Consider the following 21,463-nt stretch of genomic DNA (forward strand, 5'->3'; position numbering starts at 1 on the left):
GCTTTATGACTCCACTAATTGCTTTAACATATGCCAGGTTATAACTTAAGATGTGATTAACTGGTTAATCATATCTTAAATGCAACATGTGGCAGGGGTATGTGGTTCATAATTAAAATGGTATTTATATAGCAAAATGGAATTCAAAATCTCTCCCAGACTTATGTCCAGTCTGTCACTCAAGTATATAGTGTCATGACCCAAAAGGCATGATTTTGTGTGTGCTTCGGCACCAGAATTATCCCCGCCAAGTTGCAGAGCATTGCACGGGAGTGCTTCCTGTTGCAGAGGAAAACCCCGGTGTTATTCACATGTGGCGGATAACGATTGGCCTGTTAGCCGTATAAGAGGATTGAGCAGTTTCCGCCCAAGCCGAAGAGGACTCCACATCCATCTCGTGGGGACTCTGGGTACACGGCAGGGTAATAGAAACCCTGTGTGAGATCCAGAGGAGCTTGGCGGCCTGATCCACCGCCCACCTCTTCCCGTCTTCGAGCGCGACTTTTATAAGACATATCTACGATTCCCATTTTGGTGGCTTGTTCACCCAGAGCATCCGGAGCTCTGCACCGTGGAGCCTAGCAACCTCCACGAGACCGTCTGTGTTGTCTGTCTGTAACTGCAACTCAAGCAAGTTTTCCAGCCTGCACCGCTGCCATCTCGGTGTAAGTAAACAATCTTTAAAACTACCGCTACGCGTTTGTGCCTAATTCCAGCTCGACGGCCTTCCTTCTCTGACCCGGCGTGCCCAGGCTGCTGGCCACAGCCCGCGTGCAGCATGGAAAAGGGCTCGGGTCGCTCCCGGCCCGCACATATAGGTTAAGTATATTACCTAAAAAGCTGAGTCACTTGACTATTATTATTGTCCAGCAAAAGTAGAAAAACAATATAGCAGTAGTGTTGGGGTGACGTTGTAGCTGTGATGGCCCAGGAAAAATACAAGAAGCAATGCTTTTGGTGAGTGATTATCTTTTATTGGACCAACTGTATGGTTTGGAAACATATAAACACGTTTTCAAATAACATTATAGAAAAGCTCATTTATGTCCTCACAGCTATACAGTTAGACCAAAAAAATATCACCTACAAAAATTCTTGCCTCTTGAATAAAAGCAATATGAAAATTTGAACACGTCATTCTGGAGATGGTAGTGTTGTTGTATTTTTAAAAAGTAATTTCTTAAACAGATGGATCATATGCTACTTATTCAGAACTAGCTCCCAGTGACTGTTAACTTGAGGAATTAAATCCACCAAATTATTTGTAAACTAAATTCTTGGTTCCTGACTTAATTGAAACAACTTATTTTGTGCAAAGATTTCTCATGCTAGTACTTGTAGTATTGAGTCACCAATAAAGAATATAAGAAAGACAGCTAATGAGCTTCTTCTTGCAACTCTAACAAATATCATGCAATGTAATGCAATGCAATGATTACACCAAACTTATTCTGTAAATAGAAAGAGCCTGGATTTAAAGGATAGTTAATTTTTTTAAAGATATAAACTGCAGCTTTTACTCTAGAAATGGATTTTATCATCTCTTAAAATATGTTGATTTACAAACATAGAAATGCAAAACTTATTACACGTAGGTTAACATTATTTTTACTTCCCCTAAACAAAAATTACAGTCACTTTAGACTAAGGACCAGCAAATCTTTTTTCCTAACTAACCTGAAATTAACTTACAGAAAAAATGTACAACCTATTTTGTTGTGAACCAGCTTTAAATAGAAAAAAATTGTAGAGAGAGCAAAAAATGGATCAATTATGGTTGACAAAGTATATTAAACTTTTAACAATTCATCAGTAACTGAGAAAATTATTTTTCAAGAATGTTTTTTCTTTGCCATGAAAAGAGACTAAATTTAGTTTTACAAATAATGCACTTTTTACTCAATAGTTTCTCCACCTCTGGAATTTCCAGTTTCGTACAGAAAGCAAAATTATATTTGGGCAGTTTATTTATAATATTTCAAAGTATTATATCTGATTGAAGGCTATACATTTTCTACAAAGGGATACATACTATTCATGTACTTAGTTTGCTGGTTGTAGTTAGTGTTCATCTGTGAAATATTGTAATTCTAGAGATGAGCCAAACTAGAATCTTAGTCCAAAACTATCAGATTACATAAGGGATTTGAATACTTTGATTACAATTTCCACTTATGTTTTTGATTCTGGGTCACCTAGGATGTGTTCAAACTTTCAAATGAACTGTTGAGAAAGTTTAGCAGTTGAGTTTGTGTAGTTGGGAGCCCTACCAGAAAAATGAAAATGTCCAGCTAGGTACCTTATGGCACCTGGCTAGGAGTCCTCAGAGCATCCCAGTGTGCTTTGCAGGATCCCTTGTCTGCCCTGGGGGCAGCTGACAACCCCTGGGCAAACAGGTCTGGGCTTATTAGCCAGCTTCATGAAGGATCCATTCCCCTCTTGCTCCTAACATCACCTTCACCCTTTCTCCCTCCCAGCTGTCAGACTTTCAGAGAGCAAACCCAGAATGTATCTGCTGTCTTTTCAAGCCAACATCATATAATGGACCATTCTGGCACCTGCCAATGGAACCACTTCAGCACAATTTGGATATGCTTTATTGGGTTTGGCTACTGGCAGGTCGGTACTGCTATGGGGGGTTGGGTTGTGGGGCTCCATTACTGTTGGGGTTCAGGTCAAGTGGGTCTGCATTGCTGTGGCTGGTGGGTTCAGGGGGTTTCAATAGTCTCTGTTCTTTGCAGAGACGCTGTCTATACTGTTTGGGAAGGAGGAGGATCTGACAATTGCAGTGGCAGAGTTTCTGCTGCTGTGGTCCTGGGGCTGCCAGTGCTTCAGCTCTCAACAGGGCACTTGCTCTCAAGAGGGCCAGAGCTAGATGGTAAGGCTTTGCCCACAGTAATGCTGGGATTGTTGCCACAGAAAGCTTGGCCACTGGTCAGGATGGTAGGGCTTTGCCTGAGGCACTGCGGGGGTTGCACTGCTGAAAGCTAAGCCACTTCAGCTAACGCCAGGGCTGCTGATACAGGAAGCCTGGATAGTGTGGCCAGAGCTGGGGCTCTGGATCTTGGCCAGAACTTTGTTTACAGTGCTGCTTTAACTGCCAGCACCAGGACTCCTGCTGGAGTGTGGGTTCCCACTATAGGAATCACTGGCACTGTGGCCAGTGTAGTAGAAAGTCCCCTTTTCCTCTTGCCTGCATTTGCTCTCCCCTCCTTGGATATGTTTCTCTTTTTCTACCTTTTCTTCCTTCCTCTCTCATTCACTTTAAGATAAGGAATTGTGTTTTAAAATTTGTATGTGTGCATTTTGTATCTCCCCTTGTAGTTTGGTATTTTTATCTATTTGTGTGCCATGGCATTTGTAGCTTATATTTTATACTCCTCACCTTTCAACTTTCAACTAAATGTGTTTTAGTAAGTTATACATTGTAACAATGTTAACAAGGGCAGGAATCAAACTGTCCTTCTCTGTATCAGACTGGCCCCTGAAAGAGCGAGTGAATCAGTGATTGAATGTGTAACAAGGTAGCACACAGCAATTAACACCTGGGAAGCTGCAGATCAACCAACGGAAGAACTCAATAGAAGACAATGTAACAACTGGGAAATCTCTAAATGTCACTGATCAAGGGCTAGAAGCCCTGGCTTGAGTTAATCAATGCCAGGGACCAACTTTTGGGCTGAGTATCTCCAGATCAACCGCTCCCAGAGCACGCCCCCTGGGGCTGACAGATGCCGTCCAGTAGCCACCAAGGGGGGGGAAGTCCCACGAGGGTCAACGACCCCTGGATTGAGCAAACCTGAAAACTGGGGAGTCACCAAAGTCTGCCAAGGACAGATAAAAGGCAGTGAAAAGTGACCCTCAGGGGCGCCCTCTTGATCTCCAACTCGACCAGACCTGTCCAGCCAGAAGGACCAGCCGGCGACCCCCTTCTGGAAGATAACACCACACTGAAAGAAGCCTCAACGACAGACTCCAGCGCTTGTAGGATAGGTATACCTGACTCTGTAGCCTGCTACTGTGTGTGTGTATGTGTGTGCACGTGTGTGTGTGTGGGGACCAGCCCCAAGGTTTATGATTACAGTGTTTCAATCCGCCTAATAAACTAGAATTTTAAGGATCCCGAGTTGGACATTTGTAGCCAACACCAGAGGCCCCACAACTTTGTCCACAGTGGCACAATCTCTCTCTCTGCAGGGGTCAGGGTCCAGATGCAGGTAAACTGGCTGGCTATGTTTTGTCCTGCAGCAGGAGTGTAGCCCAAGTCACAGATGGGCTCCCTGGTGGGAGACTATGCATGCTGGGATAATGGAGGACTGAGTGGTAGCTTCTGTCAGAGACGTGAGTGTACAAACATTCATTCCTCTGGGAAAAGCTCTACCAGAAGTGACTTCTACTTCATTAGATGTGGCAGAAGTTTCTGTTGGACCTGCCATTTTTGTTTCAGTAGAAACGTCCTTAATGATTGTACATTAGGGTTTCTGCTGGTGGAACTGTGATGTACATCAATAGAAACATAATGCTTGCATGCAGCCCTCATTTCCAGAAGACAGCAAAACAGCTGGCATCTTGAGACTTTTGACATTTTGAGCCAAAACCAAACAGCGTGCTTTCATATTGAACCCCTGAATCATTAGCTCCTGCTTCAAATCTACACACCATTTCCCGGGTCATTTTTTTCATTACCCTTGTCCTACTGCCATCGTGGATGCATGTATTTGTGATCATCTTTGCTGATTTCCTTACAGACTTACAAGGATAACAAAATTGAATTCAGCATGTGTAAATGACTATGATATGGTTTTATTTTATTTCATAACTCTAAATATATTCGCATACAGCCTTTTGCTATTTCAGAAAACTCTCAAGTATCTTAGTCAAACAGAAACCTCTTGCATCAGCTGTTGGGGGTAGTTATCTTTCTCAGACAGACAACATGTTCATCCAAAATGTTCAGCCAGCATTTTTTTTTCATTATTTTTAGCTTTGACAGAACAGCTGTCATGCCCACTATTTTTTTTTTCTTTTCCTGTAGCCCTTATACTTTTAATTATCTTGTTATCATAAGGAAAAATAGTGCAGAGCCTTGCATGGAAATGTTAAACATTTTTAACAACCTACACCATTCTGCAGCTGTTTAACAAAATATAAGACTTCTGATTTCAGCTACACATAAGGGTGACTGCTGCAAATATTTAAGTGAAAAGCCTGGCCTGACTTGCTGCTAAGTTTTCAGACTAGGCACCTGTTTTTCCACGGGGAACTTCAGTGGAAATATCTTTTAATAATCACAACGGACCAAAAAAAATCTCATTGATATGTCTGTGAAAAATCTGATAATCTTCCTGTCTGGAGCCATCACCACAATAAACAATAGGCACTATTAAATCTCAGTTTTCGGAGCTGCACATACAAGATTTCATATAGACACTTTTATTTTTCAGCTGTAAATACTTATTTATAAATAAGCAAATATTAGAATTACCATGCTCTAGTCAGTGGGCTCAAATTCTGATACTTCCTTATGACAGACCATCTGTATGGTGCATCACTACTCTGCCTTCTGCCCTTTGGAAAGTTACTTATTTTTAGCACACTTGGTCAGAATTAAAAAAAGAAGCAATCTTCATATTTTGATCTGGTTCTTAATAAGGTATTATTGTGGAGCATTTTTTTCTGGGTTTTACTTTCACGACCATCTCTAAACAGAATTTGGAAAAAATGTCTAATTTTAGGTATATCAGACTGTTATGGCAAAACTGAAAATTACAATTTAACATTTTTTTAATACTCACAAAAATAATTTTAAAAGGTGCAGGAGAGAGGACCTTGAGAAGGGACTGTGGCAGTGTCAGCAAAAAGAGAAGCAAAGAACAATCTGTTGTCTCACATTACAACCTAAAGTATATTTCTGTGGAAGAGTGAGCTGTTATGGTCAATATAACAAATGAAGAGCCCAAACTCTTCTGTGTGTAAGTTTAAACAAAATTCCCCACGGAAAAACAGGTGCCCAGTCTGGAAGCTTAGCCATAAACCAAGCCAGGCTTTTTTATCAAAAGGCTTAAGGGAACAAAACAAAACTGCTAGCTGCTAAGTAATTGAGGCACCCTCTATATGGTAGTGGGGTATTTAGCCACACTAACTGCCTACAAATTGGAATTGAAAAAAAAAAAAGGTAATGAAAAAAACATCAAATAAAACTTCAAATAAGTATAGAATTATATATTCTGGAGATGGTTTTACCAGCTGAGGAAGGGAAATAAAATTCAGTGCATTAGTATGTCTTAGGGCCTTTCATCAGTGGTCATTTCACTCTCTGACAAAACAAAAGCAAATTAACTTGCAGCCATTAGGTCATAGCTCTCCTGGGGCTTTCTCCCCTTTACTTTGCAACAGAATTGTCTTCTGTTGTACCTTTCTTTTTTTAGTCTCTAGACAGGAACTAAGTGATTTTTTTTTCTTCAGAGGCAAAAACTGGGTTTTTAATGCATTATTATACCAGACAATTACAAAAGAAGAAGTTGGATTCCTATCACCTTCTGGTAGTTAAATTTCTAATAGTAGAATAACAATAAGGTATGCTGCCAGATGGGCTACACAGTAGCCACAGTAACCAAATGCAGGTTTTCAAAGTTAGAAAAATTAAAATTTTAAATTAGACACAAATTGCTAAAAGTGAGGATAATTAGCACAATAGTGTTAATAGCATTGTAGTCCCTGACTAGTGTTGGGACTACAGAGCGGATTTTAGAGTTAGTGTCTTTCTAACAGAGGTGCTTGTTTAGTGTAAGTGGTTATATTGGTACATTCAATGCAAGAATTAATAATATATGATTTTGCTAGTGTAGGATATTGGGCTACATAGTTCTTTCCCAGTGTAAAATCCATGTACTTTAAACTTTTAAGTACTTTTATTAATAATCTAGATCTGAATTGCTACTGAAATTGAGATGAACAATAAAAACTCTTCATCTCACCAAAAAACCATAAACCACCAATTAAACATGGCTGTTCTTCATGTATCTATGCTATTTTGTTTTATTGTTTCCCTGTGGGCTATTGACTTGAAAGTGGTTTACAGGTGGTTTAGACATGAAAGTCTAATTTGCTTTTTAAACTAATCCTTATCATGCAAGATACAAAAAATTAGGACATAAAATTAATCTTCAAAAGTGACCTTGACTCCCCTACCTAAGGCATGAATCAGTTACTGCCATCTCATATGTTCTTACATATTGTTCTTGATGTGATAGTTTTATACAACTCACCTTCCAGTCATATGGAAAGGAGGAGTCCTGTTTTCCTCTCCATGATTCCAAGACTGGTGATGTATCTTACACTGAACAGTCGACCATAAATAATTTCAGAAGGGATCAAAATCAGGATTTTCCTCTTTTGGTAAATGTGCTAACCACTAGGCTACAGAATCATGCTCTCTCTCCAGCTTTTTTCCTAGCCCCATCAATATTTAATTTATTTCTCCATAGTGGCCCAGGTACATTAGGAGAGGTAGAGAGTGCCAGATCTAACACAACCTGATGGTTACCAGCCTCTCCTGGAAGACAGATGTCAGATTGAGGAGGGCACTGAACCCAGTTTTTCAACTCCCTGGGCAAATACTCTAATCTTTAGGAGTGCTTATACATGTGCTCTGGAGTGAGACATTTTAATTAAAGCAGCTCTCAGGATCTGTTCTAATTAAAATGCCCACAACATCTCATGTATTCAATGTCCCACATTTCAAAATGGTAGTAAGGGTGCTTTAACTAAAGCTTGTTTGATGAGCTTTAGTTAAAGTGTCTCCACCGCCATTTTGAAATATGAGACACTGAATACATGAGACACTGCAGCACACTGGCATGTTCTGATTAGAGTGCTTCAAAAGGCTTAATTAATCAAGTCTGCTCCAATGCATTCTAATCAGAACACATCAGAGCACGTGTAAAAGTGCTACTAGGGTACTAGTTCAAAGGTGGGCAGTGGGCACCATCATCACCTCTTTTAGGGTACATATAGATGTTCAGGGAGATTAGAACATGTTAAAAATGGCTACCCATTCTAACTTAGTTTGTCCAGGTGTGGACCTTACACTTAGATCCCTAGTTAGATTCATCTAAGTATGAACTGTACAGAAGGTCAGGCCATTAGATTAGCCTAAAAATGTCTGACCCAATCTAAGATAGGTGCACCTCTGAGATAACCTAACTTAACTCAAGTTCAGCAAGACAGATCTAACTGAACTTGTGTACAGTTCCCAGTGCATCCTCATGGCTGTGAATGCCCAGCTTCTGGCACCAGCCATGGGGCTGTGCTTATCCTACCCAACCCCTGGTACTGAGTTATTTTTAGTTCTCCAGACCCTCCCCCAGATAGATAACCTCCCTGCAGACCAGCCAACTGCTCCCCACCTAAGCCCACCAAACCCCGCATCCTTCAAATCGCTCCCAGTTCCAGTTGTGCCATCATTTGCTGGTTCAAAGTGCCAAGGAAGTAATTTGGGATAGGTGGCATGGTGGGACATAAGTTTGTCGGTGTGTGATGGTTCCATCTGGGGGTGGGAGAGTCAGGGGGCTAAAAATAGCCTCTGGTACTGAGGGGTGATGGAGAGCTCCCCCACTTCACCAACTCTTCCCCTGTACCGCCCCCCATCCTTCCCATGAAGTCTGATTGATCTCCTGATCCCCCAAACTCCCCCATCCTGACTTACCTTAGATCAGGTTGCATTTTTAACTTGATCCATCTTCCCCTTAACATTCCCAAATGTGTCACCATAGCTTTAGTAGCCATCTTTTGAGAAACCATTGAGTCTCAATTTAATTCCTTGAAATAACAGTTTTTAATAGAAAAAGGAGTAAGCTAAGGATATAAGTATCTGCCAGTAGCTCTGAGTCAAGCATCTTACCTCCAGAGCAGAGGTGGGAGTTAAGTTTTCCTTAACATTGCAGTTCTAGTTGGCTCTTTGTTCGGTGTGTGGGTTTTTCAAAGGCATGTAACTCTCCACAAGCACTGCATAGAGAGTCAGCATCTAACTTTGAGGCCTGGATTCTATTCCAGAATCCAGCAGCCTAAAGCTTTGCAGCACACACTTCATAGACACCTAAGTCTTCTGTTAGTGTACCTTAATATAAGCCTTAACATGCTGAGCCTGAGAATGGGTGACAGAATCAAGCCTGTGGCTAAATTTGCAAAGCATTAAGCTTATACATCCTGTTTCTGCCTCAAAACAGAATTAATATCATACAGCCTAATTGCTTCATGATGTACATAATTTTAAGCAGATACAAAACCAAATTGTCTGAAATAGGAGTTTCAGGTGCTCAGAATATCTAAAATACCAGGCAATTTTTATTTGTAATAGCCTGTTAATTGCAATGTGGTCATAGAAATAAGAGAAGAAAATGCCTATTAGCTTATATAGTTTTATTCAACCTTGGAAAGAAGACCTAATTTTAAAAACATATTTAAGACCTTGTAAGGCCAAAGTGGATTTCTTTCAAGGACTACTGCTGTCATCAGATTTAATGAGTAGTGTGGATATTACACGGTTTAACAGATTCAGAGATGTGCTTTTTCTGGGCTTTTTTGCTTCTCAAACATCTGGTGCAAGTGAATTCCTATAGGTCTATTTTAACAGATCACCCTTTTATTTTTGGTTTTCTCATCAATTCAAGCCATCTTTAACAAATGTAACACTGAATAACCCCTTGAGTAATATTCCAGATGGCTAGGCCTTTTTCTTGAGTTCTTTATAAACTCTTAAAAACTCACAGTAAAGCAGAGTGTACATCCCTAAGGACATACATATGTCTATTCTCTAAGTACAGGAGTAAGCTATGCATAAGCATCATATAACTTTATGAGGATAATCTGGCATGTATTATGTTATAGGAACACCTGAGCAATCAAGCAAACTCACTCTGTAGCAGATTGTACCAATGGAGTTCTTCTCTACATCATCTATTTTTTTTTTTCTTTTCTGTTCTACATAGTATGTGGCTTGCCCTTGAGATGTGATTAAGGAGCCTATCTTTCAAGGTACAATGTGCAAGTTGTTTCAAGATGTCCATGTGTCATTAGTTACACTTAGCCACCATGAACACTTATTAGCTGGACTAGGTAACAGGATAAAGAGAAAATAAGTAGATCTGGCATTAATATTCTAAAATAGCATGTCATAAGCTTCTAATCATAAAAGCTTAAAGGAAAGCACAAATGCATATATTCCTAGTTTTCCTTTAAATTATTATCAGGGATTTTACTGACAGAGGTTTTATTTGGACCGGGTTTTTTTTCGTTTTTTTGTCTGTTTGTTTGTTCTCCTTTGCTATTTTTTTCTTCTTTATACTTTCCATTTAATTCACAAGTTTGCTTGTTATGAACCTGTTTCAAGCAAAACCTGTCTGGAATTCCTTCATATACTGGCCAATTTATAGATATGATGGCTTTAATATCAGGGAATGCATTAAACACATAGTAGATGTAAACTGTGACATTTACCAAGTGAGTAACAGCTGTTAAATGTACCCCTTTGGAAATACACTCTGCAGTTCTTTACACTGTTTCACCTTCCAAAGAGACTTCATATGAAAAATGATTTCTTGCCACATTCCATCTTCCTAAGTAGATCTAAGGATCTAGAGGTTTGGTTTATTAGAGGTAGGGATTGAAAGATTAGGATACTTATCTGAAACATTTAACTCAGTAAAATAAAATTTTAAAAATGTTGGAAATGACATAAAACCTTATCCAGTTTTCTGTCAGTTTTAGCCACTGTTCTGGTAGGAGTTAAGTTGGAGAGAAGATGTATTGCTCCTGTGAAAGAACACTTTAAAAAACAAAGAGCAGACCCCTCTTCCCAACACCATCCCCTGCCAGATGGCTGCTGTCAGTGCTAGCAGCAGGGGGGAGGCGGGTGGTATGGTAGGGGAATGGAGCCTTTCTCTACTGTATGGACTCCCCCCCAGCTTGTAGGCTCTGATCTTCTTGGGGGCCCAGCCAGGTGTGCATGGCAGAGAGGTTCCTCTCTACCCACCACCTCCCACCCCCACCTCCTAGTGGTCACACTGAAAAGAGGGGCAGTCCCAAGCTGTAGCTCTGGGCTGCAGCTGGGGGAAGGGAGCCCCTCTGCTGCACAGACTTAGCCTATCCCCCACAAAGACTCATGTTCACAAGGGGATCTGCATTGTAGAGAGGCTCTATTTCCCCACACCCTTGCCTAGGTGCTCAGGAAGGAGACAAAGCTTTTTCTGTCTCCTCTCTCTGATAGCCTGGGGGTAGAAGTGGGCTGATGGTCACATAGAGCAGAGGAGCACTGCCTGAGGCTAGCAAGCCACCCAGTGAGGCTCCCATGGGGTACTGGCAGAATGCAACCTATCTTGATTCAGAATTGGATGTTGTATAGATGTTCCATAAAGCACTCCAACCTAAACCACTTTAGTCTGATACCGCATTCATCCAGGATTAATTTAAAGTGGGATCACCCATCTTTGAAGAGTTCTATGTACATCCATTCACTTACAACTTTAGAGTGCTTGCTGTGTGTTTAGGGCACAATAATCATTACTTCTGTACAGGCCTAATGACCATTTTCACTAGATTTATAATCATGGCTTATTTCTTAAAATTGTCTCTCTCTTCTTTATCACTGTGTTAAAGTGCGCAGAAAAAGAAAACTGAGTACTGAAATGACTATAGAAGAGAAGCAGAAAAACTAACTGTAAACAATGGGCAAAATCTTAGCCCTGTTAAAGTCAATAGAAGTTTTGCAATTAACTTCAGAAGCTCTGGAATTGCACTTCAGGGATCCTAAATGTACAAAGACTGTTTGGGGTTTGTTTTCATTTTTGTTTGTTTGTTTGTTTTTTTCAGAATATCTCAGTCAGATACAGGCTGTCCTCTTCCTTTTGGTTCCTGAAAACCACATCTTAAGTTTCAGCGTTGCAACTCGGAACCAATTTTCTCATAAGAAACAATGTTATAAATGGGGGATTGGTTACTGAACCAAGGCCCAATAACCTATTTTCACCAAAAATACCCCAGAATTTTGGACTTGATCAAGTTTAGATTAGTAATATAGCTACATTAATGTATTTATACTGTAAATAGCAATTATATTGATTTGGAAGGATTTATTTAAGATGACTTTGCTGGACTTTTTGAAGGGCTCTTGGTTGGACTTTTTTGAAGGGTTCTTGGCTAGAGTCTTCTCAGGAGTCTTGGCTGCAGGATTTTCTGGAGTCTTGTCTGCTTTCTTAAAGAAAGTGTCCAAGGAAGTTTGGACAGATGTTCTCCAGGGAGATGGGCAATGCAGCGAATTTGTTCACTGACATAATGTCACATCGGCTCAAGCACTTTAAAGTCGAAACTGACATCAGAAAGTTGAAACAAGGTGGCAATTTATAAATGCTGTAAGTGTGAAATGTTGTAACTCAAAACGTTGTAAGTCGAGGACTGCCTGTACTTGAAAACCAGGAAGATATCAGACCCAGAAGCATTGCTCAGTAAAAAAACATATACAGCAAATCATGTGCTCTAGTTTCCTTTAGGAATTATAACAGTTTTTACCTGTTCTTGGATAAGAAGAGTTCATTTGTGTTTTGCTCACATATCAAACACCCTGTCATCTAACACTTTCTGATATGAACTTAATCTATCACAATTTCTTCAAATATTTTAAAATGTAGTACTCTGAATGCACCAGTGTTTGTCTTTTTTCTCCTTCTTTCTTCAGTTCATTATGGTCAAAATAAACTTAGAAAATTACTAATATTTCATTTATTGTAGATTGTCTCCCAATTGCTCTTTGAAATTTAAGTTTTAGATTTTCCCCCTCTAGTCTCCATTGTGGGCTTTCCTTTTTTTAAATAGCAGTTACTTGAATAATCTAAGATTTGATCTTTTCTAGCACTCATTTTAAAAATGAGCTTTGCTTATATACTGAGGCTGGCATGCTAAAATGGCACTTATTTTGTTTTTAAGTTTTTAATAGAGTTCATTAAGCTTGAATTTCAGGGTCACTGCACTTTCTCTCTCTCGTTTAATTTGAATTGGTCTTTAAAGCTTTAATTCAGAATCTACCAGCAGCTGGATTTAGACTTTAAGGAATATTTTACTGTCCTTAAACTTTACAAATTCTAAGTTATAAAACTGTATTTATACTGAAAAATTATCTTTATTAATAATGCTATAGAGAGTTATCCTACAAATTCCTGAGGCCCTACAAAGACAGCACTATAAAACTTCTTTTTTTTAATTTGAAATCTATCAGTAAATTTTTACTCTGGACACTTAACTTTTAATCTGAACCCAGTGATAAATACAATTACTCTTATCCTTGTATGTTTTATGTGTGTTTGTGATTGTTATTGTCATAACCCAATGATTTTTAGTGCCTCGGCACAGTGGAATTTTCCTGCCACATGGAGCTTTCTTTGCACGGTGGAATTCTCAGCTGCAGAGAGAAAACCCCGGTGCAGAGAAGTTCCCGCCATTGGTATACAAATTCGCACCCCATTATTGGCTGATTCTAAATTATTCCTACTTAACGACTAGTAATTGGCTCGCTAGCCGTATAAAAATCCACGCAACTTCCGCCCAAGTCAGAGAACTTTGAGCACGCTGCAGAGTGACTAAAGAGATTTCCTGACTCGTGGCAGAGCGAATTGGTAGCCTGATCAACTATCGATTTTTCTCCCTGTCGCTGAGCGCTTATCCCTGAGGTACCCTTCCCCTGCATGCCTGGTTTGTCTGTGGACTCACTGGCTCGGGTTTTCGCCAGTTGGAGCAACTCGTTGCAACTACGCAAGTAACCTTTACAGCCTGCGTCGCGGCCACCAGCAGCGTAAGTAAAACTATTTTTGCAACTAATATGCTGTCTCGCCTCTCCACCCACCAGCCTGCCTGACGTTCGCTTAATTAACCAGCGTTTCCCTCGGTCAGTTCTACCCGGCCGAGACAGTTATAAGCTTAAATATATACTAATGAACTACTTGCAATGGATTTTCAAGCATGCCAACACCCTCCCCCCACAAGATCCCACCACAATATTTTTTTGGCAAATTCAACTTCTATGTAGACATGTTTGGAAGGTTTACACCTTATGTTGTTCCTTTCTGTTATTATCTTAAAACCAGGAGTGACTTTTGGTCATCTGGTCAGTTTTATTGCCCAAGTCTCATATCAAAATAACTTTTAGACATTTTCTTCTGGTAAAATAAGAAAAGGTTCAATTTTGCCATTAGGGGAATTGCTGTACTTACCTCAACCTCATATATTATCTCCTCTTTAGGAAGTTGTATTTGAAAATATGAAAGTCTCAAAATATTATGGACCAAAATATAAGGGAATTAATCTCTCTATGGATTCTATCTGCTGTTCTGCATATTTTCAGTGACAATCTGGACATATCAATTTCCAGTGGAGAAAAGGCTGCCTCTATCTAAGCATGCTACTTTGCTCAACTCTAAACACTAAGGCCATGTCCAGATGAGTGCAGACAGTTGGTTCCCTGGGGACAAGTAGCAGTGGTGCACCTTGTGCTGCAGCTACTTGCCTCTGGGAAACACCTGTGCTACATGTCCTTTGATGCATGGCAAGTTACTCCGGGGGCAGTAGGCACTGTGCTGAACTCAGCCTCTCCAAGGCTCATCACTTCGTTATGGTGGAGAGGTTTGCATGTTCCAAGGACCCTGAGAGTGATGCCATCTGGAGCTCATGCTCCTGGTAGGGTCACCCATGGTGGCAAGGTCAAAGGGGAGGTTCCAGACAAAGAAAGATCCAAAAAATCCGCAACAGCAGAGCAGGCAAAAGAAGGCTGCAGCCCCAATGGCTGTGAAGGCAGAAGAAGGCTGCAATGGAGAAGTGGCCCCAGTCATCATGTTTTGGCACTGAACCCAGCCACCAGCCACCACCACCCAGGCTGTGTGGGCCTGACTGCTCACCAGAGTCCCCATGCTAAACATCCCATGCACAGGCTTCTGTCAAGTCCAAAAGCCCTGTGGTGATGGAGGATTGGTGATGGGGGCAGGGCTGTGATACCTAGAGGTTCCCAGCCAAGAATCTGCACACAGGCAGTGGATGCACGATGGTTGTCAGGCACCTGTGTCAGGACAGGGGTGTCCTTCGGCAGCTGCATCTGTGACTGAGCAGTCCTTTTTAGGATACCCTCTGCTTACCCCAACGGGGAGGGGGCTAGAAAAGGTGCCCCAAAATAGACTCTCCCATCTCTCCTGACTGGGAAACCACACCTATCAGGATCACCATTACTGCAGTCAAAATAAGAAAAAGCTAAATATTGGAACCTGGAATGTGAGAACGCTCATCAACAACCCAAAGAGCAATTGCCCAGAAAGATGAACTGCCTTTCTGGCTCAGGAGCTACGAAGGCACATTGACATTGCTGCTGTCAGTGAAACCCGGCTCGCTGGGGAGGGACAGCTGAGGGAGGTCAGCAGAGGGTATACCTTCTTCTAGAGAGGGAAACCAGACCGCAACCTCCATATCCACAGAGTTGTTTTTGCCATCAGGAACAAAATCGCTGATGTGCTCCCCAAAATCCCTTTGGGTGTCAGTAAAAGGCTGATGACACTTTGCCTGCACCTCAGCCAAAACCAAAGTGCCACTGTCATCAGCACATACACTCTGACCTGGATTCCAATGAGGAAGTCAAGGAAAGGTTGTACTCTGATCTCGACAATGCTCTTGCCTCTTTCCCCAGGGATGACAAGGTCATTCTCCTGGGTGACTTCAATGCCTGGGTTAAATGTGACCATGAAATCTGGAATGGAACTATGGGCAACAATGGCATGGGGAACACCAATGCCAATGGAATCCTGCTCCTGACCAAATGCACCCAACACAGCCTGATCATGATGAACACCATCTTCCACCAGAAAGACTGACTCAAGACCACATGGAGGCATCTGAGGTCAGAGCACTAGCATTTCTTGGACTACTACTAGAGACCTGAGGGAGGCACTTGTCACAAGGGCCATGAAGGTATCTGAAGACTGCTGGACAGGCCACTGACTTGTGCACTCAGTGATGAACATCCACCTGGCACCAAGACACCAGAAGACCCAGAAGCCCGCCTGGAGATGACTGAATGTCACAGCTCTGAAGGATCCTGTACAGCGGGAGTTGTTCCAGGCCCAGTTGTATAGTGCATTGGAGCAAGTCCCTACTGCTGATGACATCTCCATCCAGGCACACTGGGAGCAACTCAAGTCCACTGTCCGAGACACCTGCACCCAGACTATTGGGTTCACATCATGATGGAACCAGGACTGGTTCAACGCCAATGACACTCAGATTTGCAATCTTCTCAAGTGGAAGTGTGCAGCCTTCATCACCTGGCAAAACCATCCACGAACTTGACAAAAAATGGCATTGAACCACCACCTGAAGGCTGAGGCTCAGCGATGCATCCGTGACATGAAGAACAACTGGTGGGTGGAGAAGGCACATGTAATCCAGGGCTATGCTGACCAGCATAACATGCCTAACTTCTTTTGGGCTACCAAGACAACCTATGAACCCCACTCCACTGGACAAAGCCCCCTCTGATCACAAGATGACTCCCAGCTCCTCAAGGACGATGAAGCCATCTGTCTGCATTGGAAGGAGCATTTTGAACTCCTCCTTAACTGGGAGTCCACCGTATCAGAGGAAACACTTCAAGACATCCTGCAATGTCCTGTGGTGGATTCCCTTGGTCATTCACCAACCACTGGAGAGCTGAAGTAGGTCATCCAACAGATGAAAACCAACAAAGCCTGTGGGCCAGATGGTATACACACGGAGGTCGACCATGCCAGTGGTTTCCAGCTCACATCACAACTCCACCAGCTTATCCTCTGCCTTTGGGATAAAGAAGACATTCCCAGGGATGTCAAGAATTCAAACATCATGACCATCTACAAAAAGGGGGAGGGACAAATCTGGCCATGGGAACTACAGGGGGATTTCCCTACTTTCCATTGAGGATAAGATCCTGACCCACATCCTCCTGAACTGCCTTCATCCCATCGCCAAGTAGATCCTTCCTGAAACCCAGTGTGGCTTCTGACCATCCTGGGGCACGGCAGACATGGTTTTCATTGCCAGGCAGATCCAAGAAAAATGTCAGGAGCAAAATCAAGAACTGTTCCTCGCTTTCATTGACCTGACCAAGGCATTGAATTCCTTAAATCATGAAGCTCTGTGGACCATCCTCCAATGCCTTGGCTGCCTGCTGAGTTTGCCACCATGCTGAGGCTTCTGCATGATGATATGACCACCACTGTCCTGAGTGGAAGATCTGAAACTGACACCTTCCACATCCAGACCAGGGTCAAACAAGGTTGTGTGATTGCCCCCACCCTGTTCACCATTTACCTGACCAACATCATCCACCATCTGAGATGATCTACCATCCGGCATCAGTATCCAGTATTGACTGGATGGGAAGCTTTTCAATCTTGGGTGCTTCTGGGCAAAAACAAAACTAACTACCAAGCACATCCACGACCTTCAGTTTGTGGATGATTGCTGTGTGATGGCTCACTCTGCACAGGATGTGCAAGCAACCTTAGATCTCTTCAAAGCTTTATATAAGAGAGTTGGTGTATCCTTGAACATCACCAAGGTGAAGGTTCTCCACCGACCCTCCCCAGGCCAGCTGAACATCCCTCGCACTATCTATGTAGACAGGGAGGCTCTGGAGTATGTGGAGCACTTTCTCTATCTCACCAGCCACCTCTCTCAATGGGTAACAATCAATGAAGAACTGGGTCAGCTGCACCAGTGCCACCTTCTTTAAGCTTCAACAACTTGTCTTTGAAAATAGAGGCCTTTGGAAGTCAACGAAGGTCCTGATTTACAAGGCTGTCATGCTGACCACCCTCCTCTACTGCAGTGAAATCTGGATCATCTACCAGTGCCACATTAAAACCCTTGAGAGGTTTCACCAGTGGTGCTTGCATTGAATCCTGAGGACCAAATGGGAGGACCACCAGACCAGCACAAGAATCCTCCATGAAGCTGTGTCCACCAGCATTGAAGCCTTGCTCTTGAGAAATGAACTGTGATGGATGGGCCACTGTGTCTGGATGTCCGGGAACCACCTCCCTTGCCAAATTCTCTTTTTCCAGTTCTTATTTGCCAACGCTCAAGAGGCAGCCAAAGGAAATGGTACAACGACACACTCAAGGTCACCTTCAAGCAAAGAGGCATCGACACCAATGGCTGCGAGGAGCAAGCAGCTGACTGTTCAGTGTGGTGCCACCTGGTCCACCAAGGCATGCACCACTTTAAGGCCCAGCGATTCAATAGTGAGGCAAAACAGTGGCAGTGGAGGAAGGAGAAGGAGACCAACTAAGGGCTGCGAATCCCACTCCCCCATGCAACAACATGCCCCCACTGCTGAAGAATATGTGTATCCAGAATCGGGCTCCTCAGTCACTTGAGGACACATCAAGCCTGACAGATGTCATCCTTGGCTTTTAGGGACTGCCGATTACAGCAACACTGCTGGACCCAGGAGCCTTACCTGGGATCCTGGGGGCCCCCAAGGCTACAGCAGCAGTGATTCTGCCAGGCGGAGCCAGGCCGGCAGCTGCAGTGCAGCTCTGGGCAGCCTGGCTCTGCTTTTCAGTGGCTTCCACTGCCTGTGTGTGTGCTGCTCTACTTTTTTTTTCTGTGAGTTTTGTTTTTTTTTGACCCCTGGATATCCAGAGGTCAAAATAACCTGTGGCAAAAAAACTAGAGCAGTGCATGCATGGACAGTGAGGTCTTGCAGCTCAGAGAATGTGATGCTGATGATGTGTTTGTGGTACCACATACTGCATGGCTGGGCTCCTCTGGACATGTCCTAAGTGTTTATTTCTATAAGCTTCTCATTCCAAGATCAGTTATAAGATTTCAAATAAGTCTTTGGACAAAAATATAAGACTGACTGCATGTTACAGTGAAGTTCAGCTAATGTAACCAAACAATATTACTTTGTTTTTCTCTTTTTAATAAAAAAACCTTTTTTTTAAAGTTGGGGGGAAGGATGTAACAACTAATAACTATGAGGTTAATTTTTAAAATTAGCCATGTTGCAACATTTAAGTATTATGGAAATTAGGAAATTTAAATGGGAAAAGTTATAGTCTATTACTAATTTACTGTTTTGATTTTTGCTTATGCTGGGATGTAGAGTTAAGACTGAATGGACTTGTCTAAACATGTCCACACATGAGTACCCTTAATACTTCTTAAAAATGACAATTTTAGGCTAATCCCACCTAAATTAGATAGCTGCTTAAAGCAAGTACCACATGTAAACTGGCATCTCTAAGTCACCTTAGCCCACATGTAGATGCTTAATGTGCAGTAGCATGGTTTCATGTGCGCTAATGCGCCTTAGCTATGCCAGTCTAAAGTCAATGCACCTTAATGTTCATTAGTGTGTCTACATGTAGACATGTGCCTAAATCACCTTAATGTGCCTTAAAGGCACACTAAGTTTAGGCATATAACTACATGTGTAGACATGCCCAATGATGCCTCTGGAATGGAAGGAATAGTCTGGGTCTCTTACTTATTTATTTAGAGATGTTCTAAGCCTTGGATATCTTTTACGTAGCTCAATTTCATATTGTTTTTGTATGTTATCTGGTTTCTATTCTATTCTAAGTGCAACCTTTAAATACCAAATATGTTTGTGGGTTATATCTATTATTAGACTAACTGCATAGCTGGGGGAGATTTAGACAAGATTTTGAGCAACAAGGTACCCAAGGTATCACACTAACACTATAGCAAATTTTAAAAACTAAATTTCTACTTTTCTAAAAAAATAGGTCAAAAGTTAGAATTAGCCGGAAGATTGAGACTTTTTGGACAATGCTTATAAGGCTGATTAAAGAGCAGCTTCCATCGTTAGCAAATCTACAGTATATGTGGCATGTAGAGTTCCAGGTTTTACAAAATATAACAGGGTGAAACTTGAAGAATAAAGGTTAATGTTGCATAAAGAAGGGCTTTTATGCAGCATCATCCTTTATTCTGAGGGGGAGGGGAAGAGGGCTTCATTTAGTTTCAAAGCCTGTGTCTGACTCTGGTAGCTCCCTGACCTTATCATTTTGATCATTTGGAGCTAGTTCCAAAGCCCACTGAAACTGTTGAGTATCTTTCCTTTGGTGTCAAAGTATCAGACTCTGTGGGATTTTGAGGAGACAGGATGAGAAAGAAACATTAGTTTCCTGCCTTTACCCTTTTACATATTTGCTTTAATAAATCCCCAGATAGCACTGTCCTTGTTTATTCTGTTGTGAAATGTCACTTAATCATAACTTCTTCATGTATGGAATAGTCTTTTTTCATTTCACACACAATCTGCTTTATTCTCATTTTTCTCCACATCCCAAAAAGATACCTGTCCTCAATGAGGTAAACAAAACAAATATGGAGTCCATGTGTCAATCCACTTTTCTAAATATGACATAGGGAGATGTTTAGGAATCATTAAGAAATGCCTAGGGGATAAAAAAGAATGCTATTTTTTTTATGAGAAAGATCAGGATCTTTAACATTTTTTTTTAAATAACCCTGCAGTTGTTTTAGAATTGGAGGGCAGTGTGGGAGAGTTATACATAGGCTGATATGTTGCTTGAAATTTCAGGAAGATTCCTTTGTTCCTAGGGAAGTTGGGATTGCATTTAAGGCTTATAACAAGAAACAGGCTCCAAAGTCCCCACATAACTGTCCAGAAGAAAGGAAATACTGTGAATAGCTTTAAGCAACAAGATGAGACTACGCTTTGCCACCCAAAGAGTATATTTATAGTATAGACTTATCCAGTTAAGAAATATTACAGACAGTATTAAATATGAAGGTGTTCAACAGTAATGAATGCCACATCTGCAGCTCTTTCTTGTGTCACTTTATCATAGGGCTTAGAAGGTAAATATTTAAACAAGGAGAACGTCCCCTTCTCTTCTGGCCTCTCTGTATATTTGTAAAACATATGAATTTTAACAAGGTAGATGACATTTTCCATCTTATCTTCTGTTCAAATATTTTTATTTACAACCAGTATGAAAACAGTTGATGCTGTACTTCCAACAAAAAATATTTACAGGCATGGCCTGTACTGTATATTGCTAATGAAAAAAAATGGCATACTTTACAATTTACCATAATTCTTTTCTAAAATTGCACCAATTTTTTGACAAATATTTGTCTTGAGCTACTACACGTTGGAACTGATTGTTGGATGAAATAGCATATCTTTAGAACTTAATATCATTATGTACTCTTACGGTGAATTGGTCAGTCATGAGCATAAGTTTTTTTTGTTTTTTGTTTTTTTTATGCACAAAACTAAAAAAAAAATATTTCCTATTATTGTGTATCATTTCACAATGTATAAGCCATAGTATATATTTGAAGTCAGAATTAGAGCTGGTCAGAAAATATTATTTTTATAGCAAAATTCAGC

The sequence above is a fragment of the Alligator sinensis genome, unplaced genomic scaffold (genome assembly GCF_000455745.1).
Source record: "Alligator sinensis unplaced genomic scaffold, ASM45574v1 scaffold382_2, whole genome shotgun sequence".
NCBI lineage: Eukaryota > Metazoa > Chordata > Crocodylia > Alligatoridae > Alligator > Alligator sinensis.